Below are 20,045 nucleotides of genomic sequence, written 5' to 3' on the forward strand. Positions count from 1 at the left end.
TGAGATTTCCAGGTATTGAATCCTTCTCTTTCGAATGCAGTCTCTTTCAAATTTGCAGTGTTTATCGTTGAGATTTCCAGGTACTCTGTGGAATTTTTTCCAGGGCAGCGAGAGCTTCGAACGAGAGAGAGTGAAAGAGGGATTCTGAAAGTCAGGGATTTTGTAATATTAGATTTATTATAATTTTTATAAATGACCTATGAGAGCGCTTTTACCTCAAAAGCGCTTTCATAAGTGTGAAACCCATGAGACCTATAAGAGCGCTTTTACCTTAAAAGCGCTTTCATAAGTGTGTGAGACTGAGACCTATAAGAGCGCTTTTACCTTAAAAGCGCTTTCATAAGTGTGAAACCCATGAGACCTATAAGAGCGCTTTTACCTTAAAAGCGCTTTCATAAGTGTGAAACTCATAGATGTGAGACTGAGACCTATAAGAGCGCTTTTACCTTAAAAGCGCTTTCATAAGTGGAGACCTATAAGAGCGCTTTTACCTTAAAAGCGCTTTCTTTACATAGGCGAATTTTTTTTCAAGCTATTACAGCGCTTTTTTTAAAAAGCGCTTTCTTTTTGGTGCTGCCAAAAGCACTTTTTGGCGTAGTGAACATAAGTTGTTTAATTAATAAAACAAAGTAGACCGGATTTACCTAATATATGTATTGACAACGGTGACGCCGATTCCTTCATGACTAAAAACTTGCATGAAGTCTTCATTACCAATCATTTGGTCGTAATCAAAGCCGAAAATCCCTACCTCCATATGTACAGTCCGAACACCTCCGGTCGGTATATCGGTCATCTCTAGAAATGTCCTGAGGCACGACCTATACTTGGTGGTAGGTTTTTTCCTAGCTACGGTCTTCTTAGCACCAGAACTTTTTACCCGTGCGGAGGCGTTGCTAACCTCCTTTTTTTGTTGTGCGGAGGCATTGCTAACCTCATTTTCTTGAAGCTACATGTCATATAAATAGTTAGATCAAATTAAGAATGTAACAACTTCCATGAATATATGTCATATAATTGTATATTACCTCCTTTCTTGAAACCGTGGACTCGGTATGCCGTGGAATCGCATTATCTTTTGATTTGGATTTTGTGGGAGTCTATTTAACATAACCAAGGAAAATATGTAAGTAAAATTTTAAGCATAAATTTTAAACTTTGAATATACACATTAAAGTTAACATAAGTTTTAAGCATACCTCATATCCTACGCATATGAGGTTTGTCGGCCATGCAACAAACGAACCTACTGCTTCGTGCACCGTTGTTGCATCCGAATCATCGCTAGGATATGGTAATGCTGCATTCGGCTCAACTGCAATATCAACTGATACCTTCAAACATCCAGCAGGGAGCTCTCTAGTGTGGAGTAATACTCCGCTAACGTTATGCACTTTTCCCTTGCCAACCATCCGATAGTATGGTGACGACAAATACAGCTGACAATGGGAAATGCCCTAAAACCAATAATAACAAGAAATTGTTAATGTGTATATATGTCAAATACATAATTTAAGCAAATAGTTCAATTTAAGACAATTATATGTAATTACCTCTGGAATGTTCGGCTGAAAGGTACAGTTGATACTGTTTTTGTCCGAAGCATCTCTGTATACTGTTGAGGCGCTAGCCTCTCTTTCTCTCCTCAATGCATCAAGCTCAGCTTGCATGGCTTCCAATCTTGCATGAAGCTCCCGATTACTAGGAGCCTTTCCTTTTTTAATACTCAGGGAGGTCGGAGTGACTCCAAATCCCTTACCCCTCACCCGACCAGAATACTCAGGGACATCTAATGCCCGACTAAGTATGCCCTTAGTATCATCGGGAGATAAAGACTGAGATAGCTCCTCCTGAAAAATCAGATGAATACCGTATACTTGTCAAATATTTGTGTATAAAAATGTTATTCAATTAATGAAAAAATGTTATACTTACACATTTCTGGTATACGTGTAAAACTTCTTCTTGAGGAACTCCAGATTTGCCCACACGGGCTTCCTTCCACAAAACATGTGCAGGAAGAGATGTTTCTGAACTTTCCTCCTTCTGCAGCTACACATTAAGTCATACAATTTGATCAGATAAAACTAATATATGATGAACAAATTTGTTATCGCAATTTATAAATACTTACCATGGATTGTTCTAAGCGTCCATATCTGACACGTCCTTTTCGGTACGGATATGCGGGACTTGATGCTCTTTCCCGATTTGTAGCACTTATTCTTTGAAAAACCGGGTCTTGTCTTTTGGATTTGAAAGCTTCCCATTCTTCAGCCGATATCAAACTTTCATATTTTTTAGGAAGCTCCGCATCCACAAAATTATCATCTGCATCCTTAAGGAACTTGGATGATAAAAATGTCTGAAACCCTCTTAGAAGCTTTCCGGCCAATTTCATACAAAAACCTCTTCTTTCTTCTTCGATGTTAAAACATCGCTAAGAAAAACATACAGATTGATAGTTAGTATCGGTAATTGAAAAAACATAATTGATACCGTATAATTAAGGGCCAAATGATTGTACCTTTATCTCACTCCAAATTTTTTCTTTGGACTCATTCAGCTCTTTGTTTCTCCAATCATCACATGTAATGGGAATTTCATTCCTTACTAGTGCACCGATAAAACTAGTTAAGGTATGCCCATTAGGTTCTATAAGCTGTCCCTGGTTGTTCCAATAGACATCTAGTATGATGCCTCGAGATCTTCCTTGGACCACCCTTCTCATTACTGTGATGCCTCTTCGAATTTCTTCTTCCGCGGATACTTTTTTACTAACTTCCTCATGTTGGTCATCAGCCATGTCTAACCTGTAATAAACCAAGGAAACCATCAAATATCAAATATAACTTATAATCAAAGCAATTGAAAACAAAAAAAATAAAGAAATCATGCATTATCAGATATAACTTATAATCAAAGCAATTGAAAACAAAAATATAACGAAATCATGCATTATCAGATATAACTTATAATCAAAGCAATTGAAAACAAAAAAATAAAGAAATCATGCATTATCAGATATAACTTATAATCAAAGCAATTGAAAACAAAAATATAATGAAATCATGCATTATCACATATAACTTATAATCAAAACAATTGAAAAAAAAAATAAAGAAACCATGGATAATTTACCTAAGTCACTAACATCTCTTTCTTTTCTTTGTTGGAATATTAATCACTTGTTTCTTAGCAATGCGTACGGATGAATTGATCCAAATTCCCTCATTATGATCGTTTCTTATATATGACTCATCCGGTATAAGATCCTCAACTTCATCATTTCTATTCAACTCATTCCGTCTAATGCATGACTCATTCTCAACATCAATATCACATTGATCGACACCGCTATCATCAGTCACTTTGTTAGAGAAAAGCACTATAGACCATTTTGTACTCTTCGGGTCATTCACATAGAACACTTGTTTAGCTTGAGATGCTAGAATAAAAGGTTCATCTTTGTACCCCACCCTAGTAAGATCAACTTGCAAAAATCCAGACTTATCCATTCGTATGCCACTACTATTCACCCACTTGCAACCAAAGATGGGAATCTGAAACTTCTCGTAATCAAACACCCAAATGTGCTCAATAACTCCAAAATATGACAAATTTGCATATTTGGGGTTTAAGTCCTTCATACTTGATATATGCATTGCTTCAGCTAGCACGGTGACACCACTATTTTGCATAGTACTCTTATCATCTTGTTCTTTGGTATAAAATGTGTATCCATTAATTGAATATGCGCTATGAGAAAACACATGCAAACTTGGACCATATGCCAAACATCTCAACCTTTCTGTTACCGAAGAAGGATCTGAAGAGCGCTTCAAATAAATATGATCCTTCAACCATTGTATGAAACTTTGGTTGTGCTCTATAACTATCCAATTTTCATTTCTGTTCGGATTTAACCTTCGGAGTACATCCTTGTGCATTTCAATATATGGCTCAACCTCATTATTATTGTGCAGAACATACAAATGAACTTGATCCCGTTCATCCCTTGATATTGTCACAATTTTATTCCCAATTAATTTTTTACCTTCCATTTTGTCAAAAATCTGAGCTCTGGGGAGTCCAATCGATTGAACGTTAGACAAATATTCAGTACAAAACTCAACAGCTTCTTCAACAATGTATCGTTCAACAATACAACCCTCTGGTCGACTTCGGGATTTCACGTACCCTTTTAATATTTTCATATACCTTTCAGCAGGGTACATCCATCTCATATAAGCTGGTCCACACAACTGTGTCTCTTTCACAAGATGAACAACTAAATGAACCATTATGTCAAAAAAAGACGGAGGAAAATACATTTCAAGCTCACAGAAGGTAATTACAATCTCTTTTTGTAGTGTTGGTAAGATCTCGGGATCGATCACCTTACTACAAATTGACCTAAAGAAAAAACACAATTTAGTTATGGCACTTCTTACTTTTTCTGGCAAAATAGAACGTATACCTATCGGTAGAAAATGTTCCATTATAACATGGCAATCATGTGTCTTCAAATTCTTCAACTTGAGGTCTTTCATAGAAACAAGTCTTCTGATATCAGATGAGTATCCTTCTGGAACCTTAACTTCACTCAGAGACTTACACAATTTTTTTTCTCCTTTCTAGATAAAGTAAAAGCAGCAGGTGGTAGATATGTTCGTCTTCCTTTCTTCACGGGTGCTAATTCAGTTCTCATTCCCATTTTTAACATGTCCTCCCTTGCTTTAAGGCCATCCTTAGACTTGCCTTTTATATTGAGTAATGTACCGATAACACTTTCAAATACGTTTTTTTCAATATGCATAACATCGAGAAAATGTCTCACGTACAAAGACTTCCAATATGGCAATTCAAAAAATATCGACCTTTTCTTCCACCCACCTTTCACAATCTTATGTGCAAAAGGCTTGCCAAACTCAGTACGCACATCTTTCACCTTTTCAAAAACTTGTTCACCTGACAATGCGGGTGGAGCTCTACGATGTTCGGTGTCTCCATTGAATGCTTTTCTCCACCCACGGTAGTGATGTTTAGAATGTAAGAATCTACGATGACCGAGAAACACATTCTTCTGGCAAAGTTCCAATCGAATCGTATCGGTTCCGTCTTCACAAACAGGACACGCACGTTGACCTTTAATGCTATACCCAGATAGATTCCCGTATGCTGGAAAATCATTAATTGTGCCAAACAACATCGCCCTCAAATTGAAACTTTCTTTCCTATATCCATCATAAACCTCCACACCGTTCTCCCACAAAATCTTTAAATCTTCGATCAGAGGTGTCAAGTATACGTCTATGTCATTCCCTGGTTGTTTAGGCCCAGAGATTAACATAGATAACATCATGTACTTACGCTTCATACATAGCCACGGAGGTAGGTTATAAATCATAAGAATCACATGCCATGTGGTATGTGAGATACTTTGAAGACCATGTGGGTTCATTCCATCAGTAGATAATGCCAATCGAAGGTTTCTTGCTTCTGATCCAAACTCAGGATAATCATTATCAATCTTCGACCACTGTGGTGAATCAGCCGGATGCCGATACTTTCCATCAATAATTCTTTCATCTGCATGCCAAGTAAGATGTCTTGCATCGGTTTCACTACGAAACATGCGCCTAAATCTCGGAATTATCGGAAAATACCATAAGACTTTTGCGGGAGATAATCTTTTCTTATATCGAGACAAACCGCATTTAGGGCACTCAGTTAACATTGCATATTCGTTACGAAACAAAATGCAATCGTTAGGACAAGCATGTATCTTATGATAGCTCATGCCAATAGAGCACAACATTTTTTTTGCCTCATAGGTTCGATTAGGAAGAACATTATCATCCGGTAGCATTTCTCTCATAAGGGCCAACAACTCTGTGAAACTTTTATCCGACCATCCATTGCCCGCCTTTAAGTTGTACAACTTTAATACCGCAGAAAGTCTTGAGAATTTAGTGCAACCTTTGTACAACGGTTTCTCTGCATCACTTACCATCCTCTCAAACATTTCAGGACAATCATGAAGATCTTCTTCCAGTGCTTCTACAATCTCTTCAACTCGATCACAATCGTATGTTTCCGTGTCTTTGTCGTATGAAGCATAGGTCGTATTACTTTTTCCACTCGATTCAACATTCTCGTTAATTTTCTCACCATGAAATATCCAACACTGATAACTTTGATCAATTCCATGCCTCAGCAAATGCGATTTCAATCCATGTGCGTCAACCTTACCAATATAACAACAACGCAAGCAAGGACAATGCATTCGTCTGGGGTTTTCAGCGTGTTGAACAGCATACTTAACGAATTCCGCAACCCCACTCTCGTACTCTTTGGTCATTCGATCGGCACAGATCCATGTTTTATCCATGGTTTTCCTACTTATTAAAGTAAACAATTAATCCAGACGAAAATACATAACTAAGGTAGTATCTTTGAATATCCTAACAATTATAAAGTTCAATTCATCTAATATTTTTGGTAGAAACATACCCATAATCGAGTCTTCTCCATAAAGATTATTTCTTTGTAATTCATCTACTTTTGTTATGGTAACTGTTTTTTTTCCTAGTTAATAGATTTCTTAGATCATATAGGTCTTCAACGTTATCTTTTCCTTCCAAAGTTAAGAAATATTTTATACACAACAATATTTTAGTGAGTGGCCAATAATGAACATAGGGAAGGGAAATTTTCCATGCTGTGCATCAACATCAAAAGCATAAGCATCCCTTTCAAGAAGAAGTAAATTGAGAAATAAGTCTAATAAATTAAAACCTATCGAAATTCTAGTATAATATCTAAAAAAAATTACTCTTAGTTGTTTCATCTAAGGCAAGAGGGACATGAATGAAAGCGTTTGAAAAATTCTTTGGAATCCTTAGTATGTAAGAAAAAGACCATGTAATCTAATCTAACATTATATTTTGGAATTTTAGCCAAACTTAGGTAGAAATAAACAAAGTATATCAGCAAAAAGACTCCATACTCCTATCACCAATATCGTGCAATGGATGAGAATGAATAATTGAAAAACCATTACTAATAACTGTGAATGACCATTTTCTTGAATATTCTAAAGAGAGATCAACTTTTTCGAAGATTTTCTTTTCTTCAACATAATCATTCCATGAAGAAAATTCTTTCAGATATCCAAATTATCAACATATTTGCCCTCTGGAATCTTTATGGCTACCTAATCCATAAAATAAGGTGTGGGTATTTGGATAAAAATAATGTCGCAAGTGTTCTTCATACCTTTCCTAAATGTCTTCAAACTCTAAACATAAATTTTAACTAAAATATAATCAAACTACCGCAAGATTATAAACATTCTCAACAAGATTATAAACATTCTCAACAAGATTATACAGTAGAAACGAAGAAATGAAGAAATATTGAAGAACATACCGCAAGAAATGAAGAACAGTAGAAACGAAAAACGAAGTCAACACCCAAATGTCGAGACACGTACGATTCTTCAAACACGTTCAATGATTGAAACCGAAAAATGGAAGTGTATTCGTGTTCGCTGTTATGGTTTTCGCTGATAGGGTTTCAACGTTCGCAGGAGGGAAAACAAAAGAACAGAGAACGAAAACTGAAATGGAGTCTGAAATTTTATTTTAATTAGACCTTAGACAAGGCTTGAAGTTTACATTGTTATTTCATTTTGAATTTTACATTGTTAAGTAAGAAATATAACAATCAATAGGCATCCAATTGAAATAAAAATGACTATTTACAGTACAAATTCTAGGTTTTCACTTTTATAGTGTTAGTTTTTTAAGGACCAAGTTTTACGAGGTTCTACTTAAGCTTTAGCCTTAAGTGAGGCTATTGTAAAGTGTAACTTGTTGTTATAAAGTTCCCACTTCAATGGGTTTAGGAAAGGATCAAAGCCATTTTGGTCTATATAAGCCTGAAATTACTATTATGTATTTGTCGGAAGGTTGACGTGCCAAATGATGTAATTATTATTGTTTTTCTCCTTAAAATGGAGAGAAATCATGTATAAATTTTGTTCCTTTAACAAGTGACTATTGTACTCCATAAATTTAATTTAGTTATGAATTGAATGTTGCTACTTAGGATTCGATGATATTTGTTGTACTTACTCCTTTGATTTGTTGAGATAGTTGATAGTTGGTTTTCTCCCAAAATACTTCTGTATATTGTTGGATTTGCTACGTAAAGTCGCTGTGTAAATCTAAATCCTCCTTAAAACCGCCAGCAGTTAGAACTGTGCAGCAAAATGGGTTTGAAAAAAATTCAACTTGTTGGATTAACCATATCTTGTTGAAGAAAGAAATATTATGACTTCAATAATATAATTTTGATTTTAACTTTTTGATATTACGTGGTGTAATTTTGACGTAAGACTTATATCCACTGATGTTAGAATATCTTTGGTTTAGTCGTATTTTTTATTTACTGAATAAATATTATATAAAAATATTTAATTTAATATTTTTTAAATGCATTAAAAAATAAATTGAGTTCTTTTATCCACCTTATAAGATATTTATAAGATATTTGTGGACTGGATGTTCAATTATACATAAAAATATTTGATTTAATAAAATAAGATGGAAATGAAATTAAATATAATATAAATTAAATATTTTACATCCATATTATATTATATATTTTACATCCATATGACTAAAATAGGGTGAAATATAATACATCTTTACGTTCTATTTAGAGAAAATAGGCATAAATTTGTTGACGTTGATAATAAATATTTTTTATTTTACATTCAATTTTTATTAAATGAGATGTAAATTCGTTTGATTATATATATATATATATATATATATATATATATATATATATATATATATATATATATATATATATATATAAAATAATTTATATCCATTTTTTCTTAAAATATAGTGTAATATATTTTATATTTATATTCTTTTTTAAATGAATATAAATTCGTCAGACATTTTTCATTCTTTGAATTTGCACCTTTTAATAATAGATATAAAATATATACAAAAATAAAAATAAATTCCTTTTTATACTCTAGTGCTTTCTCTTCTAGAATAATCTTTTAATATATTTCTAAATTTTCCAAGATGTTAAATAAATGTAAGCTAAACCATAAAATTGTTGTCGTTACTTAGAGATCTAAATGGACTAAATTCGACTAGAATAATAGTATCTTGCTCATTCTCATATCCATAGATTTTTTGGTTATATTATTCTAATCACATTAAAATATTATTTCTTAAAAATGAATAAATAAAAAGATGTAGATTTAAACCGACATCACTATGTTTGATATCTCTATGTAATTAGCAACTTAATTGATTTAACGAGAAAAATATCCATATTTTAAATAGCATGTGATAATACGTCAATTTCAATAAAGCACATATGTTACCCTCACTTTAATAATAACAAATAATATTGTAATGAATTAAAAAAATCATTTGAATTTAAAAATTAAATCTTAAAATATTAAATTAAACTATCTAACTAATTCAACATTCAAACGTGTTTGATTAATTTGGAATTAACATGAAAGAACATTTACGTTAAGATTTTTCTTTATGAACAATATCCTAAAAAAAACATATTATATATTTATCAAAAATCTTAAATTATTTCGATTTTCTTTTATAAAAGATCAAATATTCACTTCTTTTAATCAATATGAAATTTTTTTCTTACTTCTTCTCTTAATATTTCCAACTCACATTTATTATTTTTAACAAAAAGTATTCCCTCCGATTCATAATATATGTTTTCTTTTTTATTTTTATTTGTCTTTAGATTATTTATTTTTTTAAAATATTAATATGATATTTATTATTTTTTCCATTAATTTACTCTTATTTATTATATTTTACATTATATGACTATTTTATTACCTGTTATTAATAAATTTATTTTAATAAATTATATTCACTTTATCATTACAATCAATATAACTAATCATTATTTTAAAAAATTGATAATCTTAAAGAAAACACCTATTATAAAATAAATATTAAGTAGTTAAATATTGATATAACAAATTTACACCCTTTTATAAAGAACAAATTCATAAATATGTAAGTGGTAATAATAATATTTAACCAATTGAAGATTAATATGATATTATTAATTATAATATTGTAAATCCATAAATTTTAGTGAGGCAATAATAATTCTTATTTAACATATAGTAAAAAAACATTATTAGGATGAACGTCTTTCCTAATTTACCATGGTTTTAATTTTTATTCGCCAAACCCACTCAGATCAATAAAAAATGGATTGTATTAGTTATTGGGTGAACACATTTTTTTAAAGGGAAATTTTTAATGTATAAATTACTAGCACATTATGTGAAAATACAAAAATATTTTTAGATTTCGGAGATGGATCTTCGGATGCATCATAACTCAATAGATTTTTGAACCAGACCCTAAGTCAATGTTAAAAGAAATCACGAAGACGCATCTTCGTATACATCATCGAGATGCATCTCCAGACGCTATTTGTTCAAAAATGCACCAGAACCTCTTCTCCTTCCTCACTTCTAAAAAAATAACTCTAAACATTTCTCAAACTCTCTCAACTCACATTCTCTCAAAATCAATCAACCAAGTTCAAAGTTTCTTTCATCAATATCAAGTACATCAAAGAGCTCATTCAACACATAAATAAACTCACAATTTGTAAGTTTTTTATTTTATTTTTGTAGACTTTTTTGAGTTTTTGTAGAAATTTGTAGAAATTGATGATTAGGTTATGAAATAGATAGTTTTTTCATACTTGATAGTTTATACATAATGAGAAATGTGTTTGATAGGTAAAAGTATTGATCAGTGCATTATTTTAGTGTTTTGGTGGTCTGTATTAGCACCATTGACGAATGTGTGAGTTTTAGAAAAATTTGGAAATGCATCTTGGTAGTTTTTCAACATTTTGATTCTCAGGAATCGGAGAGGCATCTCCGTAGTTTACCAGTTTGCATTTTTTTTACTTTTCTTGCTTATGGTCATTGAGTGGCGCTTGTATGATTTACTTACATACATTATGGCTGATATAGAAGACAGATTGAGGCACAACATGATTGCGCTACATGAATTTATTCAGAGAGAAAAGAGTCAATCATCGTATGATCATGTTATTTCTAGCCCGGTTGATGCAGAGGCGTGGGCTTCTAGGGCTCATGTATCTTTGTCTTCTTCTTCCAGTAGGAGACGGGTGTCATATAGCCATGCATCACAACCTTCATCTTCCTGTAGGCGACGTATTTCACCAACTCAGACAGCAGAGGTATCCGAGTCACCGGAGGTACCTCAGTCACTAGAGGTACCTCAGGCCGAGGAGGCACCAGAGGCACCCCCGATGTTTGGAGGGGGTCTGTTAAACTTGTCACTACTGCTTCTTTACTTGGGCCACTACTGCTTCTTTACTTGGGCCATACTTTTAGATATGTATGGGATGGAGAGGTAATATTAGTTGGATTCATTCTTTTTAAATTATATTTGTTATTATATTAAAAGTTTATGATGATGATTTATTTTCTACATGACTGTGATCCGCTAAAATTCATCAACCATGAGTGTAAGATTATTGGCTTGCAGTAGCCTACTGAGTTATGGTTTCAAGATGCTGTGCAGCTACTTGGGATGAAGGACTTATGCAAGACCGATTATGTTACCGTGAACCATATGATGCTTAATGCGTTTGTAGAGAGATGACACACAGAGACATCATCATTTCATCTACCACATGGTGAGATGTCTATCACACTCGACGATGTCTCATGTCGGGTGCATCTTCTGACTAGGGGAAATTTTAAATCATGGGAAGATTAATAGATATGATGTACTAGAGTTGATGGTAGACTATTTGGGAGTTAACCCAAAGGCTTCCATGAGGGAGTTTGAAGCCACCTAAGGGTGCCATGTTAGGTTTTGATTCCTATAGAAGGTCTATGCACATGAGCTAGTTAGATAATAGCAGGCTGCTAGTGATGACAAGCAGGTGGGGCAACATAAATCATATTCTATGAGAGCATACATGTTGTATTTTGTTGGCACTTCCATTTTTGTGGACAAGAGTGTCACTTATGTGAAGGTCGTCTACCTACGATACTTTGAGGACTTTGAGCAGATCCACGAGTACAATTGAGGAGACACTTGTTTGGTCTACTTGCAAGTATGTTTATGATGAACTTTATTGTGCGTTTAGAAATTTGATGCTTAAAATAATAGTGGTAATAGACTAAATTATTTTAAAAAATGGTTAAGACATTTTTTGGAATTTAATACGACACTTCATTTATAATTATATAAAGAAGAGACAAATGAAAATTTTGGGTAACTCAGTATCTAACTCAATTCAATCAATAAATTTGTGGTTTGATCCAAACCAACTCAATCATGTCGCGAGTGATTATTTTATCTCACTCAAATCAGTGTACCATATATGAGTTAGATCTTAGTTTTGTTTAAATCCAACACAAACTGACATATGTACACCCTAATTTTAACGATTATTAATTTTAAAAAAATAATTCACCCTTTTAACCACACTATAACCAACCTACTACACAACAACTCCTTCACCTATTTTGATTCACCCTTACCACTCTACCGCACAAACAAACCTTCACCGCCCTAAACCTTCATCCAATGACATAACCTTACAACGAATCACCTTGTTTCATTGTGCACCAACCTTTCCATCTCAAAACTCCTCTTTAACTTCATAACTCGATTCGTCGTTCACCCTCCACAAAGAATCTTTGTGTGACCACCTCTTTCTTCATGCCAAAACGAATCTCTGGTAACACAACACCTTGATTCTTCCCAACAAAAGCAACCTCTCAACTAAGCCTCACTCTCCTATCTTCGTGTAACTCATCATAAACTTACATGTGAAATCACTTCTTCAACATTAAACATTCACACCATGAACATACAACACATGTAATCACCAAGCACACTGCATTTCATTTTTCGGCGATGCGAAAGAGTTCAACATTGCGATAATATTTATGTTTCTTGTTTATCCTAGTGTTATTGTTTACATAAGTGATTTATGTAAAATATTGTAAACAATTCTGAGTTGCTCTTTTTTTAGTTCTCTTTTATTGAAAAATTTCGTGGGAGGAAACTTGAAATCAGACATTAAAAATGAGAGGGGGAGGTGTTCCAATCCTTCATATTTCTCTCTTGCTAGTTTCACATATTACTTATTTGTTTTAATGTAAATAATCACATGCCATGTGTCTTGTTGCTATTAATTAGATCATTATCTTATGGTTAATGACTAATAGAGGATTGTTCCATTAAAAAAAATTAATATTAATTTTTATCTTTTCTACAAATAACCTAGGTAAACCACCAATAAATCTTTCTTTCTAATAAGCTGCACCACAATCCGAACTAAGGCAGAGTTTGGATAAGAACACATCTTTATACCACCTATAATCATACATGGTTGAACAATAAAGGTTTAGTAATTGATCTTTTACTCTTTGTTGTATTTTTAGAGGTTCTCCTATAAAGAACTTAGTAATAGCATATAAGAGAGTTGTAACACAAATCTCTTCATTAGATTCTGTTTTTATAGTTGAATCTATTTGGTATTCATCTTCTGAACTAACGAGATTATCCAACCATCCTTTTAATTGTCTTGTAAACTCCATAACTAATGTCTTTATTTCCTTTGAGTTTAAAGGCAATATCAGTCATAGTCATGTTTTGTATTGTATCTAAAACTTGTTATTCAAATGCACCATTGATGTTCCACTCAACAATGGACTCCCCTGAATAATTATTTTAATTATATTTAAATAAAAAAAGAGATTAAATGTATTGCACTTCCAGTGCAAACTAGTTTTACACCATTATTCAATAAAATTATAACATTCAACCATATCATACAGTATTTTAAAATTAAGAGTATGACTTGGCGGGAGAGGTGGGCACACGAATACCCGTTTGATCGCTAGTGTTAATAAAATGTATTTTTGTTTTAGACTTAAATTCACTTTTGGTCCCCCTAGTTTGATATTTTTTTAACTTTTAATCCCTCAATTTTAAAAACCATTTTTTGGTCCCTGAACTTTACTTCCATGGCCACCCTCCAGTTTTGCACATGTGATACTGATGATTAGGATACAAAAATTAATTACAATGACATGATGATTAGAATGATTTATTATTTAATATCTTTTTACATAATTAATTAATTAATTAATTACTTTACATAATAAATTAATTATCAATGATTAACTAAAATAGCTTTGGGCTTCATGCCCATTTTGTTTCAACATTAACCCAGTATCCAAGTTGACAATGAGATTTGTATTAATGAGTTGTATAGACACTAATCTTATTTGATACAAAATCAATGTGGGATTTTAATGAAAAACAAAGCTAACACCTGCAACCATTGTTTCTTTTTCATCTAATTGGATTATCTTAAACTAACACATTCATCATTAACAAATCTAACATCCTGAACCTTAATAATACTCCCCTACATGTCTTAAAAATTAACATGAATGCAAGATAACAAGCAGTTTTCTTGACAGTCTCAAAAAGCAGCTTTTGTAGGCTCTTTCTTAGAGATCTTTGTTTCTACATATGTCAATCAAGCAGTTACAAGGGTCTTATCACCTCAACCTCAACATTGCCCATGATACATTAAACTCTTCCTTAAGAGTCTAAATTTTTTTGCTCATCTACAACCAGTTGAATAAAGACAACCAATTCTAGGTTAGCTCACTGCAAACAAGCAATGACTTTTTCCTAATCTTTTCTACCCTGAGAAAGAGACACAACATATATCAAGCAACAAGGACTTAAAAGTTAGAATTCTATAATTTTTAACAACCTTAAAAACATACTATACTAATGAAATTGACTCTGGCTTTTTAATGCATTGCAATTGTTTCATCTTATGCTTATTACTTTTACTTGTTATGGTGTTGATTATACTATCACATTTCCCTTGAGCTACATTGTGTATACAAGGAATAATGTTGGACGGTTTAGTAGCAGCTGGCATGATTCAATCTCGTCTTTTGAAATTAGATGTGGAGCACATGAAGGAAACAATGCATAATATTTGGGCTTGTAGGTATTTTCTCTTCTTCAACAATATGTTTATCATGCTTCACAATATTAAGGTCCATGATATTAGATTTGTTACTAATGAATGTGTTAGTTTTAAGATTAGTAACAATGTCTTACCTCTTAATTACAAAAGGCTTACGTTTTATGAATGTGTTGGTTTGGTAAATAAAAGTGGCTAACATTTGCAAAAGGCCCACATTTGCTCATCTCCTTGGGTGCAGAGAATTTTGGGTGAAGAGAACGTAGAATATGGAAATAGTTTTAGGAGCAGTAACATAGAATAGTCTCACATCGCTTTAGGTGATTTTTTTTTGGTGTTTATATAGATTAAACAAACTTGACAATTAAAATAAGAGAATTTCTTATTGCACTCTATATGTTTCTTAGCCACCACACGAGAATTCTAAAATGCTCCAAGATTCCGGAGATGCATCTCCGGACGCACCAAAAAATTCTAATTGAACGTTAAAATATTCCGGAGATGCATCTACTGAATAATATCAGAGATACATCTTTGTAACGTATCAGAACAGAATGAATCATACGTTATGTTTTGTTTACGTGTATTCAGATGAAAATTTATTAGCATTATGTACCATGTTATGTGACGAGATTTAAACCCTACAATTGATATACAAACAATAACGTACATAAATCTAGATGGTCCAAAAATGTCATATATAAATAAAAGAGCATTAAATGTCAAAAAAGTCGAGAACAGCGATAAAGTAACATGATGTCAAAATAAAATACAATTCATAGTACTACTACTATATACTAATGCATTACTGTGTATGTTAGACTACATCTCATCTGCCTCATTTGTCTCCTCTTCCTCCTCGGCCATCAATTTCCATCGCCCTCTGTTGTTATCTTTGATACATCAATGTCCCTCGTGCATATGTAATGATGGAATCTAGGCCCTGCCTCACATCAGATCCATCTGGGAAGATACCTCTGTCAATGTCTGTCTACGCAATCTCCATAATGCGACAACATATAGGCAAGACATCTTCATCATGATCTAATTGTGTCTGCTCCTTCTCTAGTATCTCCTGATGAGATGGCCTCGGTGGGTCTCCTGGAGCAGCATGCACCATATATGAATGTGACACCCTGAATAACCACCTAATGTACCCGTCCACGTAGCTCTAGTCGCTCAGGGCTTCGAGTACAAGTAGACCAAAAAAATGGCCCCCTAGTTGTACTCATGGATCCGATTGAAATCCTGGAAGTACCGTAGGTAGATGACATCTGTATAAGTGGCACTACTGTCCATAAAAATCATAGTGCCAACCAAATATAACAAGTATGCTCTCATAGCATGCGCTATATGGAGCCCCACCTGTTCATCATCACTTGTAGCCTGATATGCTCTATGGAGATCTTGTGAATATACCTTTTTCAGGTATTCAAATCTAGTATGAGTCCCATTTGATCCTATCCAACTCATCATTCTCCTCCCCTGGATCAACCCCTAGATACTCTACCATCATCTCGAGTGTCTCGTCTTTGGTAATCCTCTCATGATCTAAAAGTCTTCCCCTGATCGAAAGATGTAGCAAATACGACACATCGTCGAGTGTGATAAATATCTCACCAAGCGGAAGATGAAGTGATGAGGTCTCCGAGTGCCATCTCTCCACGAATGATTTAAGCATCTTGTGGTTGATCGTAATATAACCGGTCATGCACAAGTCCTTCATGCTAGATAAGGACTGTTGATTCTAAGTGTTGGCAGCAATTTTGGTAAAACAAAGAGTGTTCACAAGATGTCATATGTGATGTCTTAACATAAGATATCCTATGTACCTGCTGGAGTTCAAGATCATGTGCAAGCAGGATTGTTTCAGAATGCCACATACAATGCCATGGCTTTTGATATTGGATGTACCTGCTGGAGCTTAAATGAAAGACATGTTCATGCAGGATTGTTTCAGATGACATACACAAGGTCATGACATCTGATATGGTTGTACCTGCTGGAAGTTATAAAAGGAATTATTGGATTATGCAGGATTTTTCCAGGATGTCAGATCCGATGTCATGACATCCTGTACACAGAACATTCAGTATGAATGTCTGGTGTTTTGTGATTGCACAATTAATGGCAATCTTTGGATGATTGAAGATATGATTAGCTGGCGCATTCAATCATGGATTACAACCAGATTTACTTATTTTCCAAGGAGATCTATACAGCTGTTATAAAAAGATTTGATTGGAAAATAGATTTAGGGTTTTCAAGATGTCCAAGCCCAGCTGAGAGCTTCTATAAAAAGGGACTTAGAAAACCTGTTTGTACACACAACCAAGACTGAGAGAAATACATAGAGAGAGCTAGGGTTTGTGTTTGTTTAGTCGTAAGACTTATAGGTCATTCAAGTCATCCATTGATGATTGAATTGGACTGATTTGTGGTTGTAATTTCTCACTCTAAAGCTGTTAAGCAAGAGTGTGTGTCTTCTTGATCAAAGCTGTGAAGCAAGATCAAGAGTGTGTCTTCTTGATTGAAACTGTGAAGTAAAATCAAGAGTGTGTAATTGAAAAGTATTTTCTTTTCTCAAGGGATTGTTGTTTAAAATCACTGGTGTGTGATTGTAAAGGAAGTGAGTGGGTTCTCATATCTAAGAGTGCTTAGGTAGAAGTTGCACGGGCAGAGATTAGGTGATAAAGACTGTAACTTATTGAAGTGTACGGAGAGTCTTTGAACTAATTCTATTTTAGTGAATTTCCTTCCTGGCTTGGTAGCCCCCAGACGTAGGTGAGTTGCACCGAACTGGGTTAACAATTGCTTGTGTTATTTGCTTTACCATTCTGTTTTGTTTATCCATTATTTATTACCAGATATTAGTGTCGTGACATTACCTTCGACATCTTATATCTGATACCAGAATTTCAATTGGTATCAGAGCAGGCATCCTGCTCTGGCTCTGGGTGAGATCTAGGGGCAATACTTTCTGGTACAATGGAGAGAGATGGAGGATCTGTTCATAGGCCACCAATTTTGGATTGTTCTAACTATGACTATTGGAAACCTCGAATGGTAGCGTTTCTAAAATCCCTTGATAACAAGGCTTGGAAAGTTGTGCTAACAGGATGGGTGCATCCTGTCATTACTAAGGAAGGAGAAGCCACCTCTGAGAAGAAGCCTGAAGAACAATGGTCCAAGGAGGAGGATGATCTTGCTCTTGGAAACTCTAAAGCCTTGAATGCAATATTCAATGGGGTAGACAAGAATATTTTCAGGCTGGTAAATAACTGTGAAGTGGCCAAAGATGCTTGGGACATTCTCAAGACCACTCATGAAGGCACCTCTAGGGTAAAGATGTCTAGACTTCAGTTGCTCACCTCCAAGTTTGAAAACTTAAGGATGAAAGAAGATGAAAACATTCATGAATTTCACATGAGTATCCTTGAGATTGCTAATGCTTCAGGAGCCCTGGGAGAGAAGATGACAGATGAAAAACTGGTAAGAAAAATACTTAGGTCACTCCCTAAGAGATTTGCAATGAAGGTGACTGCCATAGAAAAGTCTCAAGACATCTCCAACATGAGGGTAGATGAGCTAATTGGATCCCTCCAAACCTTTGAGATGGGATTGAATGATGGAACTGAAAAGAAAACCAAGAGCATTGCCTTCATATCCAACACAGAAGAGGAAAATAGTCAAGATATGGATAAAGGATGGGCCAATGAAGTTGCAATGCTGGGGAGACAGTTTAACAGATTGTTAAAGAAAATGGATGTAAGATCCAAGACAAATGTCAAGAACATCTCATCTGACATCAGCAATGGAAGAAGAGTAAGGCCAGAGGAGAAGCCCAAAGAAGGAAAAGAAGTAAAGTGCTATGAATGTGATGGGTATGGACACACTAGAACAGAATGTGGAACCTACCTCAAGAAGCAGAAGATGAGTCTGGCTGCCACCTGGTCAGATGAAAGTGATACAGAGGAGGCTGCAAATCTTGGGATTGCTTTGACAGGAAGATGGGGATCTGATGAAGACTCAAGTGATGGTGAAGTTACCTTTGAGGAATTGGCCTCTACCTACAGAGAGTTGTGTCATAAAAGTGTAGAGCTAAGCAAGCAGGTTTTAAACTAGAAGAAAGAAATAACTCAACTTGAAAATGAGAAGGTAGAATACTTGGAAACCATCTCCAAATTGAAAATAGAAGCTGTGGGTCTGAAGGACAAGCTAGATGAAAGTCAACAAGTTGAGAGCCAGAAGATAGTACAACTGGAGAATGAAAAGGCAGAACAGGTGGAAACCATAGTCAAGCTAAAAACTGAAGTCATGCTCTTAAACTCAAAACTAGAAGAGACAACCAAGTATGTAAGGATGCTAAACAATGGATCTGACTCCTTAGATAAGATTCTCCAAACTGGACTAATCACAGGAGCCAAATCTGGATTAGGGTACCATAAATCTAAGGCTGAAAGTAGTTACACTGGTTGCAAACCTCAAGCTAAACCTAAATGCAGCAATAGTAAGAGCAGTCCTAAGATGTCACATCACATGTCACATCATCAGAAGAGAAAACAACAGAAAGGCAAACACCAAAGATGGAAATGTCATTATTGTGGGAAATTTGGACACTCAAGGCCCTTCTGCTATAAGTTGTATGGTTACCCTACCCCTGTTCATCAACAGACTCACTATCAACCCAGACCCAAACAGCACATGCCTATCAACAAGAAGCAATGGGTTCCTAAGACTAATGTTACAAGTCTAATAGCTCACAAAGAAGAGTGGTATTTTGATAATGGATGTTCTAGACACATGACTGGAAACTCAGACTTGATAACTGATCTTCACCCTCATGACCTAAGCTATGTAACCTTTGGTGATGGAGCAAAAGGTGAAATAAAGGGGATAGGCAAGCTTGAGTGTCCTGGAGCTCCTAAACTTGACAATAT

Source organism: Lathyrus oleraceus, chromosome 5 (assembly GCF_024323335.1).
Source record: "Lathyrus oleraceus cultivar Zhongwan6 chromosome 5, CAAS_Psat_ZW6_1.0, whole genome shotgun sequence".
Classification (NCBI taxonomy): Eukaryota; Viridiplantae; Streptophyta; class Magnoliopsida; order Fabales; family Fabaceae; genus Lathyrus; species Lathyrus oleraceus.